At 51.1% G+C, this 21,349-nt stretch overlaps 1 long non-coding RNA gene across 1 annotated transcript; it reads left to right on the top strand.

Annotated features, from left to right (window-relative positions):
- The first annotated feature begins 8,172 nt into the window (after window positions 1-8,172).
- On the top strand, window positions 8,173-10,586 carry LOC118970766 (uncharacterized). The gene is made up of 3 exons (XR_005058864.2): window positions 8,173-8,202; window positions 8,678-8,872; window positions 10,267-10,586. It is a non-coding gene; the product is annotated as an uncharacterized lncRNA (long non-coding RNA).
- The last annotated feature ends 10,763 nt before the right edge of the window (window positions 10,587-21,349 follow it).

Genomic DNA, 21,349 nt, shown 5'->3' on the forward strand with positions numbered 1-21,349 from the left:
TTCTCCTTTGCTTCTTTTACTGCATCCACAGCTCTTTTCAGAGTTCTTCCAACCCACCCTGCTACTCTCCCCCTCAGACTCTCCATCCATCCTATGTCCTCTGCCTGGTATGTGACAGAGGGCTACTTCCCATCATGCAGGTCTCTAGCCAAATACCACTTTCCCCATAGGCATGGTCACTCCCTGCCCCATTATTCTGCTTAATTTTTTTTAAAAATTTCCTTTTGATGTTTATTTCAAACTATAAAGTTTATGTACAAGGCTATAAATCGATGTAAGTATCCTCTATTACAGGTCCATATGTAATTATTTATAAACATTAATGGAAACAGTACTGTTCCAATCGGGCACAACAATTTTCTTCTTTGTATAAACTAGCATCTTCCTACCCAACTCAACAACAAATGACATTTCAAATTATGGATTTGAAAAAATGCACTACAGGCACATTTTAAAAAACAAATACAGTATAAAATCTTGCTTTTTACTAGGTCAGTGAAATTGTTCCTGTTTGCTCCTATGGCTTTTTGGTTTACCTCCTTCTGGGCAAGTTTAGTATGTGACCCTCACTCTTTAAAAGCGGTAGTCAAAACCCACAGACTTAAATTCTAAGAAAACTGAACTTGGTAATGTCAGCTGAAGACACCATAATTAGCAACATATGAACAATTGTACTAAATTTTAACACTGTTCATTAACAGTTCCATTTTCTTGAGTTTGTGTTTGTTCTTTGGCGTGGGCTTAGGATATAATCCATTTTTCAGAAGGTGTTCCTTGCTGAGGCGAATTTGAGCCCCATGCTGAAGCTGGAAAGAGCATAAAGCTTGAAGAGGGTATTCTGCTTAATTTTTTCAAAAGTACTCTGACCTGAAACTACATTATTTATTCACTGATATATGGCCTATTTTCCCTACTATCATGTAAATTCCTTGAAGGTGAGGATTTTCTCCTATTCCCTGTGGACCATCAGCAACCTGAGGCTGTGAGGGATGCTCGGTAGCTCAGGAAATGTCTGTTGGACAAATGAATAAAGTGGACAAATATTTCTCTACAAGGGTATTCATTACAGTGTTATTTATAATGTAACACATTTTAAATAACACAGATGCCCAATACTAGAGAAACAGTCAAATAAAGTATAATGTATCCAAAGGATGGAAAACTTACAGTGGTTTTTTAAAATTTGTGATGACATGGAATAATGTGCATGGTGTAATGTTACATGGAAAATTCAAGTTACACCATTAATTTAGTTTATAATAGCTTAGTCTAATTATATTTTATGTTCTAAATAAATGCTTTAAAAATATTTATTATTTAAATACTTTTTGTAATAATATTATATAATGATTTTATAATAATAAATATGATCATGAAAACAGTTACTATATTTATTTTAAGAATATAAAAGTAAAGGGCAAAATCAAAAATCTTAACAGTGAGAGTCTCTGTTTATGGGCAATTTCAGTGTTTCCTTTATACTATTTGATGTGTTCCACTTTTTCTCTGAGGTGCATGCATTCTTTTGACAATAAAATATTTTTAAGATTATCACTGTTATAGAATCAGACATAATGTAGCCAATAGATAATCATTTTGGAGAATGTAAGTTTTCAAGTGGAAGAGATACTATCGCTCCTAAGCTGCAATGTGCCCTTTTGTAATCTTTTAAGTAGAAGCTTCAAAAGTTGTTCTAATTTATGGTGAATTCATGGCTTCCTGTGGGCCTCCTTTCTCCCTGCTTTATTGATGAGGAGGTCTGGAATGTGGCGGTTTGGTTTATTCTTTTTATAAATGCTCACGAATTCTCGGTGCCCACTGCCCATGTAGCCCTTCTCGCCTTCAGACTCTGACCCCTGGAGATGAGACCTTGTACCACTCATCTCTCTGTCCCCTGAGAATGTATGTCGCACTTCAAGCTCACCTTGCACTGATGATGCTGGCGACACAGCGCACAAACCTGCCCCTCACCGGCCTTGCTCTGGGGTTTCAAATGCTCAGAACAGAGACGGCAAGTGGCGTTCCCAGCAGATCTCCAGCCCCAGGAGCCCTGCAACACATGGTCCTGCGCTCCACCCAAAGGGAAATCTCCTCTATGGCTCAAGAGCCTTCTAACGACCCTACCTGTTCTCAGCAGAGGGAGGGATGCCTCTCATGCAGGGCTGGTAATGAAAGAACAGTCAGAGAGGCTCACCCTTCCCCTTCCCTCCCCTCCCTGATGTGTGTGAAGAACCTTTCCAGCTCAGCCTAGCTCTTTCTCTCAACGCGCCCAGTGCCAATGGATGCCCTGGAACAGCCGTCCCCGTGGCCAGGGAGGCTGCTGGGGCCTCTGCTCTGCGGAGTGACTTGTGTCTCCAGGAAGACTTTGCTGCTTCCCGTGGAAAGTCTCCTTCACGGGGTGAGCCCGCTACCTGGGATGACCTGATGCCTGAAGGTCATCGCTGTGCTGTGGAGAAGGGCCAGCTCTCTACACTGCTTTGAAGGCATGAAAACAGTCAAAGATTTCTGCTAAGAACCAGGCCGAACCTGAATCCCTCCTTCTGGGCTGCGGATGTAACAGAAACAAGAGTCCAATAAAATCTCGCAGGCTGTGCGCACGGTCCCTTCCACCTCCCCAGAAAGCTCTCTTGCGGCGGTGTTTGGTCAGCCCCTGGAACTCCTCAAGAGCTAGAAGAACTCCAGGAGGCAGCCAAATGATGGAATGCAGAACGAACTCCTGAGCAGCGGCTTCAGAAAGGACAAGAGATCTGCTTCCACAGCATTCGACCCCCAGCATTGGGGTGGAAGAGGGGATTTTTCATGTTTTCTTCTCAGACTTTCCTAGTTTGACTGTAAAATTAAATTAGCCAAGACATTTCCTCTTAAATGAATAAAATGGGCTTATGTTAATAACAAGCACTCATATTAAGCACTTTATACACAAGACATTGTGCTAGACACTTCATGACCCGTCTCGCTTGGGGTAAGAGCTGAGCCTTCTGACATGACTGCCCCCAGCCCCATCCCCCCAGCCCTCCTCCCCTGACCTGGCCCCACCAGTTCCCTTCAGCCCCGGGGGTCTCTGGCCTCAGGAGCTGGCTGCTCCCCCTCGGGGCTTCTGCACTGGGCTTGCCTCCCCAGACGGCTTCTGCCCCACTTCTCCCTGCACAGAGCCCGACACCTACTGGACACCCACTCCCTACAGTGTCTTGCTTTGCAAAACCTCCTCCTGTCCCAGCATCATCTTTGTCACCCACCCTACCTGGCAGTTCTCCAAGCACTTGTCATCACCCAAGACACTGTCATGGTTTTAGTCTTTGTTTTTACCCAGTAGAATGTATGCCCGGAGACGGTGAGTGTCCATTTTGTTTATGCTGCATCCTATGCTTAAAACGCCTGCTGTCCAAAGGTGACATACAAATGGCCAACAGGTAAATGAAAAGATGCTCCACATCACTAGTCATCAGGAAAATGTGCATCCAAACCGCAATGAGATATCACTCCACATCCATGAGGATGGCCACCGTCAAAAACAAAAATGCCAAGTGCTGGAGGGGATGTGGGGAAACCAGAACACTGTGCCCTCTTGGGAATGTAAAAAGGTACAAAACAGTGGAAAGCAATCTGAAGGTTCTTCCGAAAATTAAAGATAGATGTGCCATGTCCCAGCAGCCCTACTTCTGCGTATATATTCAAAGGAATTGAAAGAAGGGTCTCAAAGAGATTTTTGCACAATTTTATTCATAACAGCATTATTCACAATAGCCAAGAGGTGGAAATGACCCAAATATCCATCGCTGGATGAATGGATAAACACAATGTGTTCTATCCATACGGTGAAATAGCATTCCGCCTTAAGAAGGAGGGAAATCCTCTCACATGCCACAACAGAGATGAGCCCTGAGGACACTATGCTGAGTTGCAGAGAGGCAAACACTATGTAATCGCACTTACCTGGGATTCTGATTGCCCTAGATTCTCAGTGTGATGCAGAGACCACCTGAGTCCACCCTGGCTCCCGGATCTGGGTGTGGCCTCTGGCAGCTGCAGATTGGCATCATCTCCTGGTGTTCCTCATGGCACTGTGAGGGGGAGTGGACCAGTGTCCATCTGTCTGCTCAGTGAGGACCTCAGCCCCAGAGGAAGCTCTGCCCCATGGAGCTGGCCAGTCACCACAGTGCATGAGCACATCCTCCAATCTGGTTTCTTCTAGAGAGTAAAAAAAAGTGCAGCAGAGGGCCTAGCAGTGCCAGGTGGGAAGGGCTCCGGAGAGCGCAGAGGTGCCAGCCAGTAGACTAGATCAGTCACTTGATGCCTCTTAGAGCTGCTTCCAGAGGCGTCGGAGGAGAGCAGTCAGAATGTGGTGGCTCCAGCTAGCTCGTGAGGAACCACGGAGGATGCCCCAGGCCCTCCCTGAGCAGGGCTGCAAACGATCTGCCAGGAAAGCAGCCAGAGGTCCCAGCTGCACGACCTCCCTGGGCCGTCCTCGGAGTCTCTAGAGGACTGGAGCCTCCAGGGGCCCAAAGGCTCCCTGGATGTTTGCGGCTCTGTAATGAGATCAAGCACCTTCTCCAGGGCACCTATAGGTGCCTGGGGAAGCTCCTGCTAATTGACCCACAAAGGCTGGCTTCTCCTGCCTCTTGGAGGGAGCATAGATCAGGTGTCCACAGTGTGCTCTTTCTGAAAGCATTCTGGGAGCAGAAGCTCAGGACCTCCTGGGAGCGCTTGGAGAGGCCCTGCTGGGGACCCTTCGCGGCAGCCAGGGCTGGGGACTGTGTCCCAAATTATTTTGCATACTGTCTTGGTCCCTGTAGTCCCCAGGCCGACCCCATGAGGTGCATGTGTTTAGTCCCTAAGTGTGTGGGCCCCTAGCAAACAGCTGGCAAGCAGTGGCAGCAAGAGTCCGAGCAGGCCCACCGGGTGTCACGTTCTGCATCAGCATCACTGGAACTGCAAAGAAATGCAAATTCTCAGGCCCCACTCTAGACAGGCAGAAGCAGAAACTCTCGGGAGGGGGGGCCCGAGGCCTGTGTTTTATGTACCAAGTCTTCTAGGGACTTGTTAATAAGCGAGAGAGCCACTGCCCAGTTTGTCTGGGACCCTGGTGGATTCTAGGATGTGGAATCACACCATCAGATGGGTCTTGTGCAAGCTCACTGGAGGGGAACATGCTGGGGGCTGCACAGCCTCGCCTCTGAGAGGAGAGAAGCCCCGGGCGGCAGCTCCCGTTCCCCCTCGCACCTCCCAGAGTTCACAGCTCAGCTTGGCCTTTCCCTGCAGGTCATTCTGGCCTCTCACTCCTTTCCTCATGGAGGTGCTGCAGGCCATAGTCCCTGGCACTGCCCACATGGCCTGAACCATGCTTGAGAACTTGCCAGGGGTCAGGGTGGGGATGGGCAAAGGTTGACCCCCAAGTATTTGGAAGCAGGAAGGGAAGTAACGGTGGTGCATGCCTGCTGTGGTGGGCACTGTGCTGGGCACTTAGTACATAGCATCTGTGCAACCCTCCCAAGTGCCCCATGCGGGAGAGACATTTATTACCCACTATCTGTCTCAGCCTTGGGTGCATGTGGGAATCCCCAAGAGAGCATTAAAAATCCTGAGGCCCAGGTCCCACCTCACATCCACATTTAACTGATCTGAGAGCAATCGCAGCGTCAGAATTATTAAGGCTGCATCCCCTCGGCCCCCATGATTCTGATGAACATCCAGAGATAACAACCACTGCTTCACAGCCCCAAGTCTAGGGTTTTGCTCTTCCGGGTCTGGACCGGCAGCACCCGCCTCACCTGGGAACTTGGAAGGGCAGCTCTCCAGCCGCATCCCCAGCCCGCCGAATGAGAAGCTCCATCTCAGGCGACCCATGCGCACAGTAAGGCCGGGCATCACCAGTGTGCTGGCTGTGAGCCCTGGCTGCATTCTGGAATCAACTGGGGGCTGGAAGCGCAGCCTGACGCAGGGCCAGGGCCAGACAAGGAGGCCGCAGCTGCAGGGTGCGCTTCAGCAAAATGTGTAGTTTAAAAATTCTCCAGGTGTTGCTAATGTGTGACAAGTTTGAGAGCCTCTGGTGTAAGGACCATTTTTCCCAAGCTCAGGGCCTGGTTAGCTACGTCATTTGTGGGCCTCTGTGATCAGGGAGAAAAGTGCCGTTAAAGGTACTAAGGTATAAAAATGTTTTCCTTTCTTCTGCAGTCTCTCTCTTGACGTGTCTTGGTGCCTCTTATTTGGCATTTAGTCACACTCCCATTGGCGAAGGGAGACTGGCAGGATGAGGGCTGACCACCCATGGGTGCCATGAGCCTCCCCCCATCCAAGGTCAGTGTGGTTCTGGTGCCTACCTGCTGCCAGCCTCCCCTCCGGCCAGCCCCCCACAGACACACCAAGACAGGAGCTCCCAGCCGGGAGCAAGGAGCCAACCTCCCTTCCCACAGTGGACAGGCGACCCCCAGGGAATGGCAGCTTCCCCGGTCGGAGTGCACTGGGTACCTGGAACAGGGGTTTCCACCTGGCACCCACCTACTGAGATGTCAACTGCCAGTTGGTGGGAGAAACTGCCACTGTCATGCTGTGTCCTGAGACAGTGCCAACCCTGACCCTCTGTGTCCATGCCCAGGCCTCCACCGAGGGTGGATGGTGATAGCTGAACAAAGGCCTTCCCCCACTGATGCAGCCCAGCCCCTATCCCAGGCAGAGGCCTGCAGTGGCCTTGGGCAGGGAAGAGGGCTGGCCAGGGCTTGGGGCAGCCAAGGGCAGTGGGCAAAGGGCCAAGAACCCGTCCTGGGGAGGCGGGGAAATAGTGGGATGCTACTCCATTATCCCATTGGACAGCACTTTCAACACACAAATTCCAAGAGACAGTGATTAAGGAGTTCAAGACAGTGACCCCCGAGTACAACCCCCCAAGCAGGAGGCCCTTCTGAATGGAGTCCTTCAGGGACTGCCCTGGTCCCACATCTGCATGGGGCCTGCATGGGGGAGCCTCAGAATCTCTGAACGCTTGCTAAGTGTTCGGATTTTTCTGACCACCTGGCATTAACCAGACTCTCCGTGGCTGAGGCCTGGACTTGCATACTGATCTTTAGGACAGGGTGCATTTGGGAAGCACGGCCCACGCACCTGCTTCCTTGCTGAAGGTGTAGCACGGAATACCTTCTGTGCTTACATCATGGCTACCTGACCACAGCCTGGTTAGACCAGGAACAGGCCAGAGGCCCACGGCCGGGGAAGCTATAATCTGACCTCCACCTTACAATGTAGCTTCACACAGAAAGTACCAAACAGGGAAAATGGTGGTTTTCCAATCCAATCAGAATGCCTCTTTCCAGGAATGCAAGCTGGGCAGAGAAAGACACAGAGAGGAATTAGCTGAATCACATGAATGCAGTGGGATGGGGTGGGTGCACACACACTTGTGAGGGAAGTCCCCCCAGAGCCCTTGGGGGTCAGCAGTCCAGCTGTGGGACCCTTGGCGCCGTCACTCAGAGCCTAACACAATCGGTCTGTTGGCAAAATGGCACATGTTCATGACCCTTGCATTTCTTATTTCCAAGGGTCTCCTTCAGACTTTGGGGTAACCTAAATGAGTCTCTGTTCTTGCAGCCAGAACAGGATCATTCCCATCTGATGGATGAACCCAGGTTCAGATTGGCCAGTGCCTAGATAGGCTGATACTGAAGCTCAGAGGGGGCTGCTGCCCTGAAGATAGCACCCCCTTGGGGAGGAGAACGTAGGGGAAGGGTGCCGAGGAGAGGCTAGGTGGGGGACAGGTTCCAGAAGTCCCCGGGGAGTGGTGTTCCGGACCTGAGCTGGAGGCCGTCCAAGTCCCAAGTCCACTGTGTAAGTACCTCAGGCATTGGCAGCTGCCGCCCTGCTGAAGCTGCTCAGAAGGACTTTGCTTGTTCTTTTTCTAGTGATAAAAAGAGGGGAAGGCAGCCCCCAGGCTGAGACTGTAAGTGGGGGCCCAGGTACTGGCACCCCCAAATGGGCAGAGGAAAACGGCCGACATTTCATACGGGTCCACGTTCTGACCCCCAGTTGCCCACACTGCAACTTTAGTGGCTATTTGTGGTTAATGTACACAGATGCCAGAATCTTTTCAGAATTATTCATTCCCTGTAACTCTGCCCCTGGGGTTTGGCAAGAATTGCTTAGTTTGACTTTTAATAACATTCTTTTCAGTAAGTGCTGTTGACCAAGCTTTGGCTGCACATGGGGTGGCAAGTGGTGAGTGGGGTTGCTACATGGAGCCCTGGGGGTGGTCCTCAGAGAGGACTGAGTACCCTGCCCCAGGTGGGAGCTAGCTCAGAGGGCAGGGAAACCTTCCCCCTCCCCATCTGTCACCCCACAAGATGCTCGTTGGCCCTAATGGCTCACCCCGGGCAGCAGGCATTTGTTTCTAATTCTTCTACTTGATTGGACAAGTCTTAGAAAACAGATTATGTGGAACACTGCAGAACTTCACTTTTGTTCCAATAAACCAAAAATATTCAGTCTACAAGTGATAACCTTTAAAAGAGCCAATGCCCTTGGGAAAATACAGTTGCTGAATAAGGCCCTGAGGCCTTGAGAACTTGCCTTAATCGGACTTTGGGGATTGAGTGACAGCAATTTTTTTTTGTCGTAAGTCTCAGATTTCTAGGACAGAGGTAAAGGGATATGACTGAGACAGAGGACTGCTCACCGCTTTCTTAATTTGCAGGAATGGACACAGCATTCCCATTTCGCTCGGCCAAATGGATTTTCCCACGGAGGAGCACACCATGAATTGTTGCGTGGGGCAGCAGGAGGCAGATTGACCCAGCCTTGCCCACCAGGGAAGAGGGCCTATGGTGCCTGCCCGTTGCACCCATCGAGTCAAGGACTTCCTTCAGGAGCACAAGGGCCGAGCGGCCAGGTGATGCCAAGCTGGCCCCCACTCTTCATTCAAGGGCCAGGCACACATCCCAATAAAAAAAGGCCGAAGGTCTGAGCAGCAGGGCCTCTGTGCTCTGAGGGACACAAATAGCCAGGGAATAGAGATGCCCTTTCCACATTTGCCAGCCAGTTTCCTCGTCTCAGGTCTGGGGCCTGGAAGTCCAAGATGAAGGTCTTGCCAGGGCCGGTTCCTTCCGAGGGCTGTGAGGCGGGGGGCAGGGTGCTGCAGGCCTTCCTCCTCCACCTGCAGGCTCTGTCTTCTCCCTGTTTTTCTTTAGATTGACTTTCCTCGCTGCATGTCTGTCTCTGGGTCCAAATTTCCACCTTTTGTAAGGACATTAGCAGTATTGGGTCAGAGGCCACCCTACTCCAGTGGGACCTCCTCTTGACTCATTACCTGTGAACAGACCCTCTCTCCAGATAAGGTCATATTTGGAGGCGGGGCCTTAAGGAGGTGATTGGGTCCTGAGCCTTCAAGTAGGGATTGGTGCTTTAATAAAGCGACTCCAGACAGCAGGATATCTTACAGTCATAAAAGAAGAAGGAAATTCCAGGGAGGCATTGCCAAACTCACTGGCTTTGCCAATTACCAAAACGTGGCATCTCTTCCTGATTGACTGTGTTGCTTTAACATAGATGGTGTGTGGCTACATGATCTTGTGATTTATAGCAGGAAATATGCCTGTTTCATCTTTGTCCCTGTTTCTGGCACAGGGCTCTTAATACCCTTGGAATTTCCTAAACAAAGAGAGAATACAGGTGTCTTTTTTATGTTAATAGGGTGACTTTTAGAAAGCACCTAAGGATGGTGGCTGGTTGCCAGGGGAATCAACCATGTGACTAGGGGACTGGCACCTTCAGTCCCACCCCTGACCTCTAGGAAGGTAGAGGAGCTGGAGGGTGGATCAATTGCCAGTGGCCAATGATTTGATCAATCAGTCCCATGGTATCGAAACAAAGGAGGGGTCATGGGAACCTCTGCTTATAGCCTGTCAGTCAGAAGCCCAGGTAACAACCTGGACTTACAACTGATGTTTGAAACCCAAGGTGGGGTATGTGGGAACCTCTGACCTGTAGCCAGTAGGTCAGAAGCACAGATTCCAGCCTGGGCTCCCGACTGGTCTCTGGAGTGGGCAGGGGCACAGGGAAGGGCACTGTTGTGAGACTGAGCCTCAACCTGTGGAGTGTGATGCTGTGCCCAGGTACACAGTACCAGAGTTGAGTTGAATTAAGTTGATTCTTGGATACCCTGCTGGTGTCTGAGAATTGCTTGGGGGTGGGGGGCTGGGGTGGGGGGCTTCCCCCTCCACCCCTTGGAATTGGGTCCAGGAATACACAGAGCTAAGTATGCACAGAGCCCTCCCCTCTTCACAGCAGACGAAGGTGAGGATGCGCTGCACGTCACCCAAGGGACGGATGTCCCTGCTCTCTGAGGCAGGAGAGGGGAGCAGTGAGCAGCCCCTGGGGCTGCAGGAGGTTCCTGCTGCAGCTGGCAAGGCAGCAGCGCCGAAGCCTTCGGGGACCCAAGTCTCTGTTACTCTTCCCAAGACTCCCTGGACTGTGACGGCTGGCGAGCCGCAGCCTGACGCTGCAAGACCGACTCTGATGGCCAGACGGGAGGCCTCTCCTGGGAACACGACCTATGTTCTCCTCATGCACATGTGTCTGAATAAAGCCTAAAACAAGCTGCCTTAACAACAACCGGTATGTATATATAGTTTGGCTCAATATATGCAATAGACACTTAGTAATAATTAGAACATAAGATAAAGTGAAAACTCGAAATAGCGTGGGAACCAGCATTTTACTATGTCCAAAACATTCTCCAATAATGCTTTTGTGTCTTCAAAATAATGTGAATAACAAAATTTTTGTAGAAAAATAAAAACACAGATAAGCAAAAAGAGGGGTCAGGGCCCCCCAAGGGCAGCTTGTCCCGAAGGCCTGGCCCCAGGGGCTGAGTGCTGCCCCTGCCCCTGGCCCACTGCTAGGAGCCTGTGTCTGCTGCCAACCCCTCCTGCTTCTCAAGACCACCCCTGTCCGTCGCACCTGTGTGCCCTCAATGTGACTGTGACCCCAGAACGGTCAGACAGGCCGGACTTCAGTTTTGCGTGGACCTTGGTGCGGGAACATATCTCTCTTGTGTGTTTGTAATTCATCCTGATCCCCAGGGGTACGGTTTCTCTTGGCCACCCTCCCTGAGTACCGTCCAGGGGACACCAGCCTCTCTGGGTGCTCCTGGCCTGGCCCACCTCGCTGCCCCTGGGGCTTCATGCAAGACCCCTGCCGAGTCCCTGCCAAGGTGGAGATGCGGGGTTTGGTGAGCTCCTGGGGGGAGTCCCATCGAGAATTCTCCATCCCCACCTTGCATACATTCTAGCAATTAGATATGCGTTTGGAGAGAAGCTCCCTTTTACGCGGCTAATGTGCCCTGACAGGTCACAGGGCCAGGGGCTCCAGTGAGCTACTTTACTCCAATGCCCACAGGCCAGCGGGGCTCAGGGAAGCAGCCCTGATGGAGGCAGGAAGGAAGCTCAGTGCAGAGAGGATGGTTTGAAAAAACAGAGGGCAGTTCAAGGACACTGGCACCTCTGCAGCCAGAGATAGAGGGAAGGGAAGGAGGGTGACAGGGAGGGGAGGCCAGGGACTCAGCAGTCACCGCTCTGCTTGGGGCTGTGGCTGTGGCACCTGTGCCTGCACCTTCCCGTGTCTGCACCTTCCCACGGCTGTGAGTCTTAGCTCGCCAGTGCTTGAAAATCCCAAGACGGGTATGGAATATTAACCCGCCCAGGCCCCCGCCTTCCATCTCCTCTCCCATTCCCACATCCTGGGAGGGAAGCCCTCCCTTCCTACAAAGGGCTGTGCAGAGAACGTGGGAGCAACACAGAGAAACAGGCTGGCCTGAGCTCTGGTCCAATGGCCCCCACGGTCCCCTCCGTCCTTGCAGGTCCAGTTCAGGGTCTGAGGATTTTCTTCTGTGGAGAGCTCAGTTGTGGGCACATGCGGGGGTCTCCTGGGTCCCTTTCTCCACATTTCTGTAGCTGTGGTTGAATTTGCCAGTATCTGTATTAGGCAACTAAACAGCTGGGGGCGGGGGAAAAGAAATGTCCATCTCATCCTGTGTTTGGAATTCAGACTTTGAATCCGCAGTTTACTGAGCACTCCCCCTGCGTCCAACGCGCTCTGTCTGTCTGTCTGTCTCCCTCCCCTTCTCTCCCTTCTCCCGACCTGTGGACAGCCCTTTCTGTGCGCAGCCCTGGCAGGACCGCCACTCCCCGGCTGCATGCTGACCACAAAGAAGGAAGTTCTTTCACGTGCTCCCCGTTGCCAAGGCAACCACTTCCTTAGGATCCAAAACATTAATTTCTCTCACCCTTGCATCTGTTTTCTGGTTGAGATTTTTTCCTGCAGTGACATCTAGTGACCACAAGGAAAAAACCCAGTGATTTATGCCTGGTCTTGAAGATAATTTAAAGTAGGGAAGTGCAGGTGACCCTCCAGCCGAGTCATGCCGGGCCCCCCAGCCTCTGACCCCCCACCAGGGCTCCTCCATTCCCTGCAGCCCTGAGCTCTCCGCTCCCCTATGAAGGGTCTGCCCTTAGATCTCTCGCTTTGCCTTCGGGACCTGCTCTAGCCCATTGCTTCTCATCCCAGCAGCATTTTTAAAGGAGATTCTGCATTTTTTAGTTTGTGCCCAGTACGCTTTGCAGTGCCTGTGCAGATATTTTTATTCTGTGACTCATTCCAGATCTGAGGTTGAGCAGATTTTTTCTGACACCCAGCAGGAATAATCCGGAGTTCCTCTTCCGGCTGTCAGTCACTGTCACTAGAAGGAATGCAGACAGACCTGAACCTGGAGCTGAGGAATGGTCACATGATGCCTAACAAATGATGGTGATGCAACCCTTTGTTAATCAGACCCCTGCAGTGACCTTGAGCAGGGACACTCAGGGACCCCGTGCAGATAGAACCTTCCCCACAGGCCAGGCACCTCCTATCCCAGGAGGAACAGCCCAATCATTTCTCGTGGGCACCCTGGAGGCACGGATGGCCATCGCAGAACGAATGCAGCACCTTGAAGGGCTTTGTGGTTCTAGGGAGATCAGGGGCCCCATATTCAGCCTGCTTCCCCCATGGTCCACCATGTGGGAGACCCCACCAGTGGCCACAGTTCTGCATGCCTTCTGGTGTTCTCACCCTTTGCAAGATGCTGCTGCAACTCCTCCCAGCATGGGGTGGGGTCACTAGCTGTCTACTGCTCAGCACTGGGTAATTAAGACTAAATGAGAAACATGAGATTTGGGGAAAAATCATCCCAGGCATAGGGGATGCCAATGAGGAGGGTGGTGGTGGGAAGGGGCTAGTACAGAAATGTGCTGAGCCAGACAAGAGGCAATGGGAAGGTGTAGATGGATTTTAAGTGAAGCAGGGATGTGATCCAACCCAGGTTTGTAAAATATCCCTTGGGAAACTTGTACAGGGTGGTTAGAGAGCAGAGACAGGAGTGGGGGCAGGAGGTGTTCAGGAGGTCATTGCTGTGGGCCTTGGGCTAGACTGGTATCAGCAGAGGTGGGGGGAACAGCACGTGGGGGATGCAGTAATGAACCAGAGACAGGATCCACAGGGTCATGGCGTCGGGTGGCCTGGCCAGTGAGCGCGGCTGTTGAAATATGTAGGTGACAGGGAATATGAGCTGACTTTCCAGCCTGGGTGAAGAGCTCTTCGGGGCTATTTGCTGAGAAGTGGGAAGGCAAGGGAAGGAGCAGGGAAGGAGAAGACTTGGATTTTGCCACAGAGAGCTTGAGATGTCTGCAAAACAGAATGACGGTGGAAACACCCAAATGGAGGCATCACACCGTCCTTCGGAGATGCATCTTGGAACTCACAGGAAAGGGATGGACTGGAGATGTGAATTTGGGAGTTGTTAGCACATTGATGGCTTTGAAAGCAGTGTGCAAATTATCAAATTAACTTATTCAAATGGTCTGAATTTGTACTGTTTCATATATCATGACCCAGGCTGTCTCAGTCCGGTCTTGGCAGGAGGAGACAGCGTGCGTAAATTAAGGAAATTTGAGGAAGTTTTTATGAATGTGGTAGGCTGAGTAATGGCCCCCAAAGATGTCACATCCTGATCCCTGGGGCCTGCAAATGTTACCCTATATGGCAAAGACTTAGCAGATGTGATTAAGGGTCTTGAGTTGGGGAGATTATCCTAGACTGTCCTGAATGTCATCACAAGTGTCCTCGTGAGACAGGTAGAGGGAGATTTGACTACAGAGAGGAGAAGGCCTGTGAGCCTGGGGGCAGAGATGGAGCCCTGCAGCCATGCACCAAGGAGAACTGGCTGCCGCCAGAAGCTGCAGGAGAGAAGGGACGGATTCTTCCCTAGAGCCGCAGGAAGGCGAGTGGTCCTGGCAGCTCCTTGACGCAGCCCAGTGACGCTGCCTTCGGACTCATGCCCTCTGGAACTTTAAAGACTAAATAGTTGTTTCAAACTACTAAGTCTGTGGTCATTTTATACTGCAGTAATAGGAAACTAACACCATGGAGGAACTATTTGCAAAGACTTGGGCCCAGGATAGGGAGACCAGCTCAGAGCGGTGCCCGGGGCTAGCAACAGCATCTCTAGGTCCTGTGGGAAGAGGGGAGGCAGCTGCCACCAGAATCTGGAAGAAGAGGGACAAATTGAGGCCACTGCCCTGAGGGGAGCAGGGGCAGCCAGCCCAGGGGACCTGAAGGGAGAGCTCAGAGTGATAAATACCCCAACCTCACCCCCTCCAACATCCTGCTGGGGTACCTCCTTGGCTAAGCCTCCAGGCCAGAGGGCCAGGCTCATGCAGTGGTCTGGGCAGCCTCCCAGGCCCTGGGGGGTGGGGGTGGGCACAGATGGGAGCCATCTGGCTCCAGCCACCCTTTGGGTTGGGGCCACAGGGGCTCTGTGATGCCTGGTAGCCTGTCTGAGCCCCTGAGACCTCCTCTCTCAGAAGGATAAGTGCAGTCACTGACTTTGAAGGGTTCTTGCGGTAAATAGGTCAATGCGTGCGATGCCCCTGATGTATAGCCAGTGCTCAGAAATTGTCAAATAATAAAGCAACTGAAGTCTTGGACCATAAATCCTGTGAGCACGTGCGCATGTCAATAGAGTACGAGGAATGGCGATTGGCTGGTACGGGATCAATGCCATGAGAAGCAACCTTTCTTGAAATTTGAAGCATTTATTTGAAGTGGGTGATTTTAGTTTGAAGTTATTGGAAAATATCGGTCCAGTTTGTTGTTAGGGAAGCTAGTTATTTGTGTTTAGAAAATTTAACCAACTTAACAAATGCCACCAAGAGACACAAGAAACAGTGAGGCTGCCGCTCATTCCTGAGTCCCCGTGTCGCCTTGTTACCTCGTGGCTCTCCCAGCTTCCCCTTAGCAGTGGCTTCCACATGCAGCCCCCCAGGTGAGTGCAGCCTGCAGGTGCGTGTCCCCTCCCCAGGTAACACCATCACCTCAGCAGCTAGTGGGCTTAGTGACCTCACTGAAGGCCCAGGGATTGTGGGGGCTCCATGTGACGTCCCCCACGGCCTTCTGCCATCTGGCTGGCCTCTCTCCCCTTGCCACCCACCCTCTACTCGGTTGCAATATTGTGATTTATAATAAGAACTATGTATTTGGTCTTCATCCTGTTTTGGGCACAGAGCTCCTAAAACCCTTTGAATTTCCTAAGTGAGGAGAGTGATGAGGGGGTCTTTGTCACATTGGTGAGGTGACTTTGGGACCGCACCTAAGGAGGGGGCTGGTTGCTGGTGGCACCGACCATGTGGCTAAAGGGCTGGAATTTTCAGTCCTCGCCCCCCATCACCACCCCTGGGAGAAGAGGGCCTGGAGGTTGAACCAATCAATGGCCCGTGATTTAATTAAATGTGCCTATAAAATGAAGCCTCGACAAAACCCCAAACAGACAAGGTTCAGAGAGCTAATAGGTTGGGGAACACATAGAAATGTAGGGAGAGTAGCATGCTCAGACACCATGGACACCCCGCATCCCTTCGTATTCCCTGCCCTGTGTATTTCTTCCATCTGGCTGTTTCTGACTTATATTCTTTTATAATAAACCAGTAATCTAGGAAGTAAAATGTTTCTCTGAGTTCTGAGAGCTGCTCTAACAAATTAATCGAACCCTTAATGGGAGTTGTTGGAACCTCTAATTTGTAGACGATTAGTCAGAAGCATAGGTGACAACCTGGACTTACAATTGTCCCCTTAAGTGGGGACCTTCGCAGGAGATACTCAGAACAAGTACTGCCCCCAATATCTTTCTAGAAAATTCTAGAGGGCTCCCCCAAAAATGACCCCCAAAATCAGCAGTCTACCCGGAAAGAGTGGAGAATTAAGATTTGAGTGTCAGGCATCATGGCCAAGCAAGGATTTGCCACTCAGCCCCCAGGGACTGCACAGGAAAAGGGGAACTGTTCACAGAAATGTTTAAGAAAATGCCAGAATCTCAGGCCTTTGCTTTTCTCTGAGAGCCATTTAGTATGTACAAGCCATCAGGGGCTTAAACCAGCTTGCGAGAGCTAATTGCTCAACTTTCAGAAATTTTGTGAGCCAGTTATAAAATACAGCCATTATTAAAAATCCAAGTATAGAAACCTGGAAATAAATTATATTTTAAAATCAATAATAAGTACTTAAAACACATTACTTCAGATGTCTTTTACTGTTGTCAGTGGTTTGAGGCTTTCTACATCTCTTGCGTCCGCATGGTGGAAGTCTTACAGAATGGTGGTGGTTACTGTGCATTTTCCCCAACTCCAGATTCAGTCACGTCATGTTGGTAGCTTAAAACTAGCCGTGGGGGGACTGTTCACACTCTGGAACTCAGTGAATGCTGATCAGGGCTTTTTCCTCCAGGTGCTGGTTGGTTAACATTCAGCAGCGCACTGGGGCTCATAGCCTCACTCCACAGGTGAGAAAATGGACAGAATGTCATGATCTATGCAGCCGAGGCAGGAGACAGAGGAAGAAGAGAAAACACACACACACACACACACACACCACACGCACACACATGCAGACACACACACACACACGTGCACGTGCAAATGTCCATGTACTCCTTCCTCTGGCTGGAGGAAGCCCTTTGAAATAGACGGCTTGCGCTAGGCTTGCATTTCTCACGTGTACACATGCACTGGGCGACCTCCGTGCCTGGGCGACCTCAGTGTCCTGCCTTCCTGCTTCAGCAGAAGAGTCGTTACCATGCGCACACTGGGCCCAGAGCCTGGCATCCTGGGGAGTAGCCGGCACAAGTCCTTTTCCCAGAATTCCAAGCCCTCCATCTGCTGCAAGCTGAGCCTGGCAGGTGCTCCACCTGGCAGCGGGGACCTAGGATGGCAGAAACAGGCGCCAACAAGGTGGTGTGCACTGCAGTACGGTGGCAGGTGGCCCTGCCTGTCTGTGCCCAAGGCAGGGGCGCTGCAACTGAGACCTGGGCCTGGAAAGAAGCGTGCATGCTGAGCCCAGGACTGTTTTCAGCTGTGAACAGAGACTCATCAGACTGAAGAAGGCAGTGGCAGAGACAAGTCTCTGCGGTGAAATGGGTTGGAGCTTTGGGATTGGTAGGAATCTGCCTTCCAATCCTGACATTTAAAGAGCACGGGGTGGGGCAGAAATGCAGGGCAGAATGCAAGTGGAGGAGCCAGCAGGCACCTTGGGGTGATGGACCCTTGGGCCTGCAGGGTGATTTAGAACGGAGTTGGCAAGGGAGATGCCTGACGTGCTAAGGCGGAAAAGAGCAGGAGCTGGACGGGCATTTGGCACCATCCACCCGATCTGAAAGCTGAGCTGTTCTTTGACACAGCAGCTTCTCATACAGATGTGCGCAGTGGTGAAAAATATCTACAACCTAAATGGTCCTCAGTTAGGACCCAGCATATCCATACAAAGGAAGACTCTGAAAGTGTGAAAGAACATCTCAGATTTGTCACTCTAAACTCGGGGAGATGTCTACAGTGTGGTTTCAGTAGGCTAGAGGAAGAGAAGGCAGCGGGCGGGAAAGCAGGCTTGTACGCACAGATGTATGGAGTGAAAAACAGCCCGCTGGTAATGGGGGCCACCGTAGGGATGTAAGACTGTGGAGACAGACCGTCGTCCTCCTGTCTACATTCTTGTACTGCACATGCATTGCCTTTAACCTTATAGAGCAAGAGATGGCAGCTGGCAGTCATTCCCTCACTTGGCAGTCCCCTGTGCACCCGGCCAGGTGGGGTGCGGTGAGCTGCGCCGGGACCCCCGGGCCTTTGCTGTGGTTCTCACACAGCTCCGGGTCTCTGAGCAGGCAACCCCCAGGGGCAGGCAAACCCCCAGGGCAATGGTGCAGAGGAAGACCCATCCTGCCCAGCTGAGCTCTCTCCCTCTTAAATCCACCTTTCCTCTGGGAAGTTTAAAACTAATTTAAGGAAAAACAATAGGCCAGTGGCCCAACTGACAAGCTTGAGGAGACACACGGGCTGGAGATGGGTGGAAAGACGTTTTGCCCTCCCGCGGTGCAAGCAGGTGCGCGGCTCTGCATGGGGCTGCTGCTGTGGGCAGACCCAGTGCTGGCCCAGGAGGGCAGGGCTGTCTGGAGGAGCCTGAACTTCCAGGGTTTGCGTCCAAGTCAGGGCACCCCGGGGCAGCGTGCTGGTGCATCTTGTCCTGAAAAGCTCTGTCCCCTGTTGCTGACATAACAAACTCAGAGGCTTAAAATAACACTTATTTCTTATCCCCTGGTTTCCATGGGTCAGGTGTTCAGCAGGCCACTGGTCTCACACAGCTGCGATCCAGGTGCTGGCAGGCTGCGTGTTTTTAGGGAGGCCTCCGGGAAGGCCTGCTCCCAGGCTCTCTGTGGTTGGGGCAGAATCCAGTCCCCTCGCCCTTGTGAGGACCCATCTCCTGCTTCCTGGATTCCATCGCACACATCTGGATAATTTCCCATTTTCACTTAATTACATGTGCAAAGTCTCTTTTGTTACGTAAGGTAACGTATTCAGAGGTCCCAGGGACTGGGGGGTGGACATGCTGGGTGTCAGTACTGGGGTGACCCCCCGGGGTGGCCCTCTCACTGTGAGGGCACCTGACAGTCCAGGGGATGGATGGCCGGGCAGTGAGGAAGCCGGAACTGGCTGACCTGCCGGCTCTGTCACCAGGACTCCAAGTCCTAAGAAATGAAGCCCCGTTTGGTGTAGGTCCGCTCCCGGTGGCCTCCAACAACTGCAGTCGGACTGGAAGGAGCGGGGGAAACAGAAACCGGAGACAGCTAACAGTGAACTGCTGTCTCACAATTGCGCCTGGTTTGGGTCTGCTCAGAGATCAAAGATTTTTAGGAATGCAGTTTTCTAACCTAGAAATTATATATAAATTTAATTATAAATTAAAACAGGTCAGCAAGAACATTCCAGCCTCAACTATTATTTATTCGGTATAGCTAAGTTAACCATCCAGGTGACCAGATAAGAAACATAAACAGCCAAACAGTAGAATTGTTATTCTCTATAAGCATGGAGGCAAATGGGTTGATCTCTGACCCATCTATGCAATTGCAACATACTTTAACGTAAAGGACTAAAATTCAGACAGCAGGAAATGAGCACACAGAAAACGTTCAACATCCCTAGTAATTAGAACAACAATGTGAGCTGCACCCCGGGGCTGTGTGTGCGTCCCACTCTCTCCCAGTCAAGGGCCCTGCTCCCCTGACTGTCACTTCTCTCCTTCCTCAGGGCGTCTGTTTTCTTTGTTCTCTCAAGTTTCTCTGGATCGCTTGAGGCAGTGTGTCCGCGGGCTTTTTATCAGAACTACTGGTCAGCCGCCCGGGTGCTGAGGACGGATGGGGCTCGCTCCTGCTTCTCCGGCTTGGCCATTCTTGCCCAAGATTTTGGGACTGGGTTTGGTGACAAGACCGTGCACAACCTGTGCAAGTGAAAGGAATGCAAAGATGAGCTTTGTGGAACTGAAAGAGACACCATCATCCACTCTACTTACAGCGTCCAAGAGACGTTCAGCTACACTGGGGAGTAGTGACCCGCACCCACAGATCGGGGTCCGTGGCACATTCCTCAGTCAGTGAGGTGCTCTTCTGCTGTCGGGCCTGCCCGGTAGCCATTTCTCTTTCTTCCGACCTTAGCATGTTCATTGCTACTTGGGAAAGCCGCCTCCCCACGCTACGTCCCCAGGGCTTGAGCCGGGTGATTCGAAGGCTCACCAGACCAATCAGCGTTCGCCACGCCTCCAGCCCCGCCCAGGCCTGTGGCGGGAGCCCCCCACCCCACCCGCGTGAGAACAAACTCCACGTGCTGCCTGAGCTCTTGGGAAGACCAGCCCTGCTTCCACCGGATGTCTGGCCGCAATACTGATGAAAACCTGAGCTCCTCAGGGGCACGCCGCCCGAAGTGGTGGGACCTCAACCGAGAACGAAGGTAAAACAGGGGAAAGCTGGGCTCAGAGACAGAGACAGGAAGAGAGACTGGTTGATACCAGGGACCACTGGGATTTTCCATCACAAGACACACAGCTCGTTTGAGTGGGATCTCCGTCACATGCAGCCCAGAGTATCCTGACTGATAGATGCAGAGAAAATTTTCCAAGGTTTTCCTTCTCCTTGGTTAACTGCATTATAAAGAACTTCCTAATAATTACAGCTCCTGCCTGGGCCACACTGCTGCCACCCAGCCCTGCAAGGCAAAGACAGCGCCCAGGAAGACCAGGTTAAAGGGATTATGTGTTTTCTTTAATTGAGCACATACCATGTGCAGGGTAGAACCTCATGCTACTTTATGTACATTATGTACATTACATACATTATCATATTTAATCCTTCCAATAATTCTGTGAGATGGACACTATTGTTCTCTTCTAGCAGATGAAGATATCAAGAATCTGGGAGGCTAAGTAATGAGCCAAGGAACACACACTGGAGATGGGGAAACCTTTCCTGTGAACCCCCATTCTTCATTTCCACATCCATCTTTCACATATATGGAAGAGCATTAACTCTCAAGAAAGTTAACAGAGTTGATCACCACCACATAAATCACTTGCCTCTAGAAACTTCTACAAACATGTCCTAGACCTGTGATAGTTGCACAAATGGAAGAATATGCAGATACAAGAAAAGTATCCAGAACCTAAGGACTGGAGGCAGGGACTAAATGCAAGATAAAGTTTCACCTATAAATGAACAAAAACCTATCCTTCCATGGAGCAGCCCCATTAATGGCCTCACTTGTGTTTTCAAGATTGAAAGGTTTGTGGGATTTACAATGGAGGTTATGTTTTGTCATGTACATTTGTTCCCCACTGTTGTATGTGCTCAGCTTGTTTGTGGTTGAATTTGTGAAATGAAGTTGTATGTGTTACAGGGGTGAAACTTTCTAAAAAACACAGGACAGCTAGAAGAACTGTGGGAATGCTGAGAATGGAAACTCAC

The sequence above is a fragment of the Manis javanica genome, chromosome 12 (assembly GCF_040802235.1).
Source record: "Manis javanica isolate MJ-LG chromosome 12, MJ_LKY, whole genome shotgun sequence".
NCBI classification, from domain to species: Eukaryota; Metazoa; Chordata; class Mammalia; order Pholidota; family Manidae; genus Manis; species Manis javanica.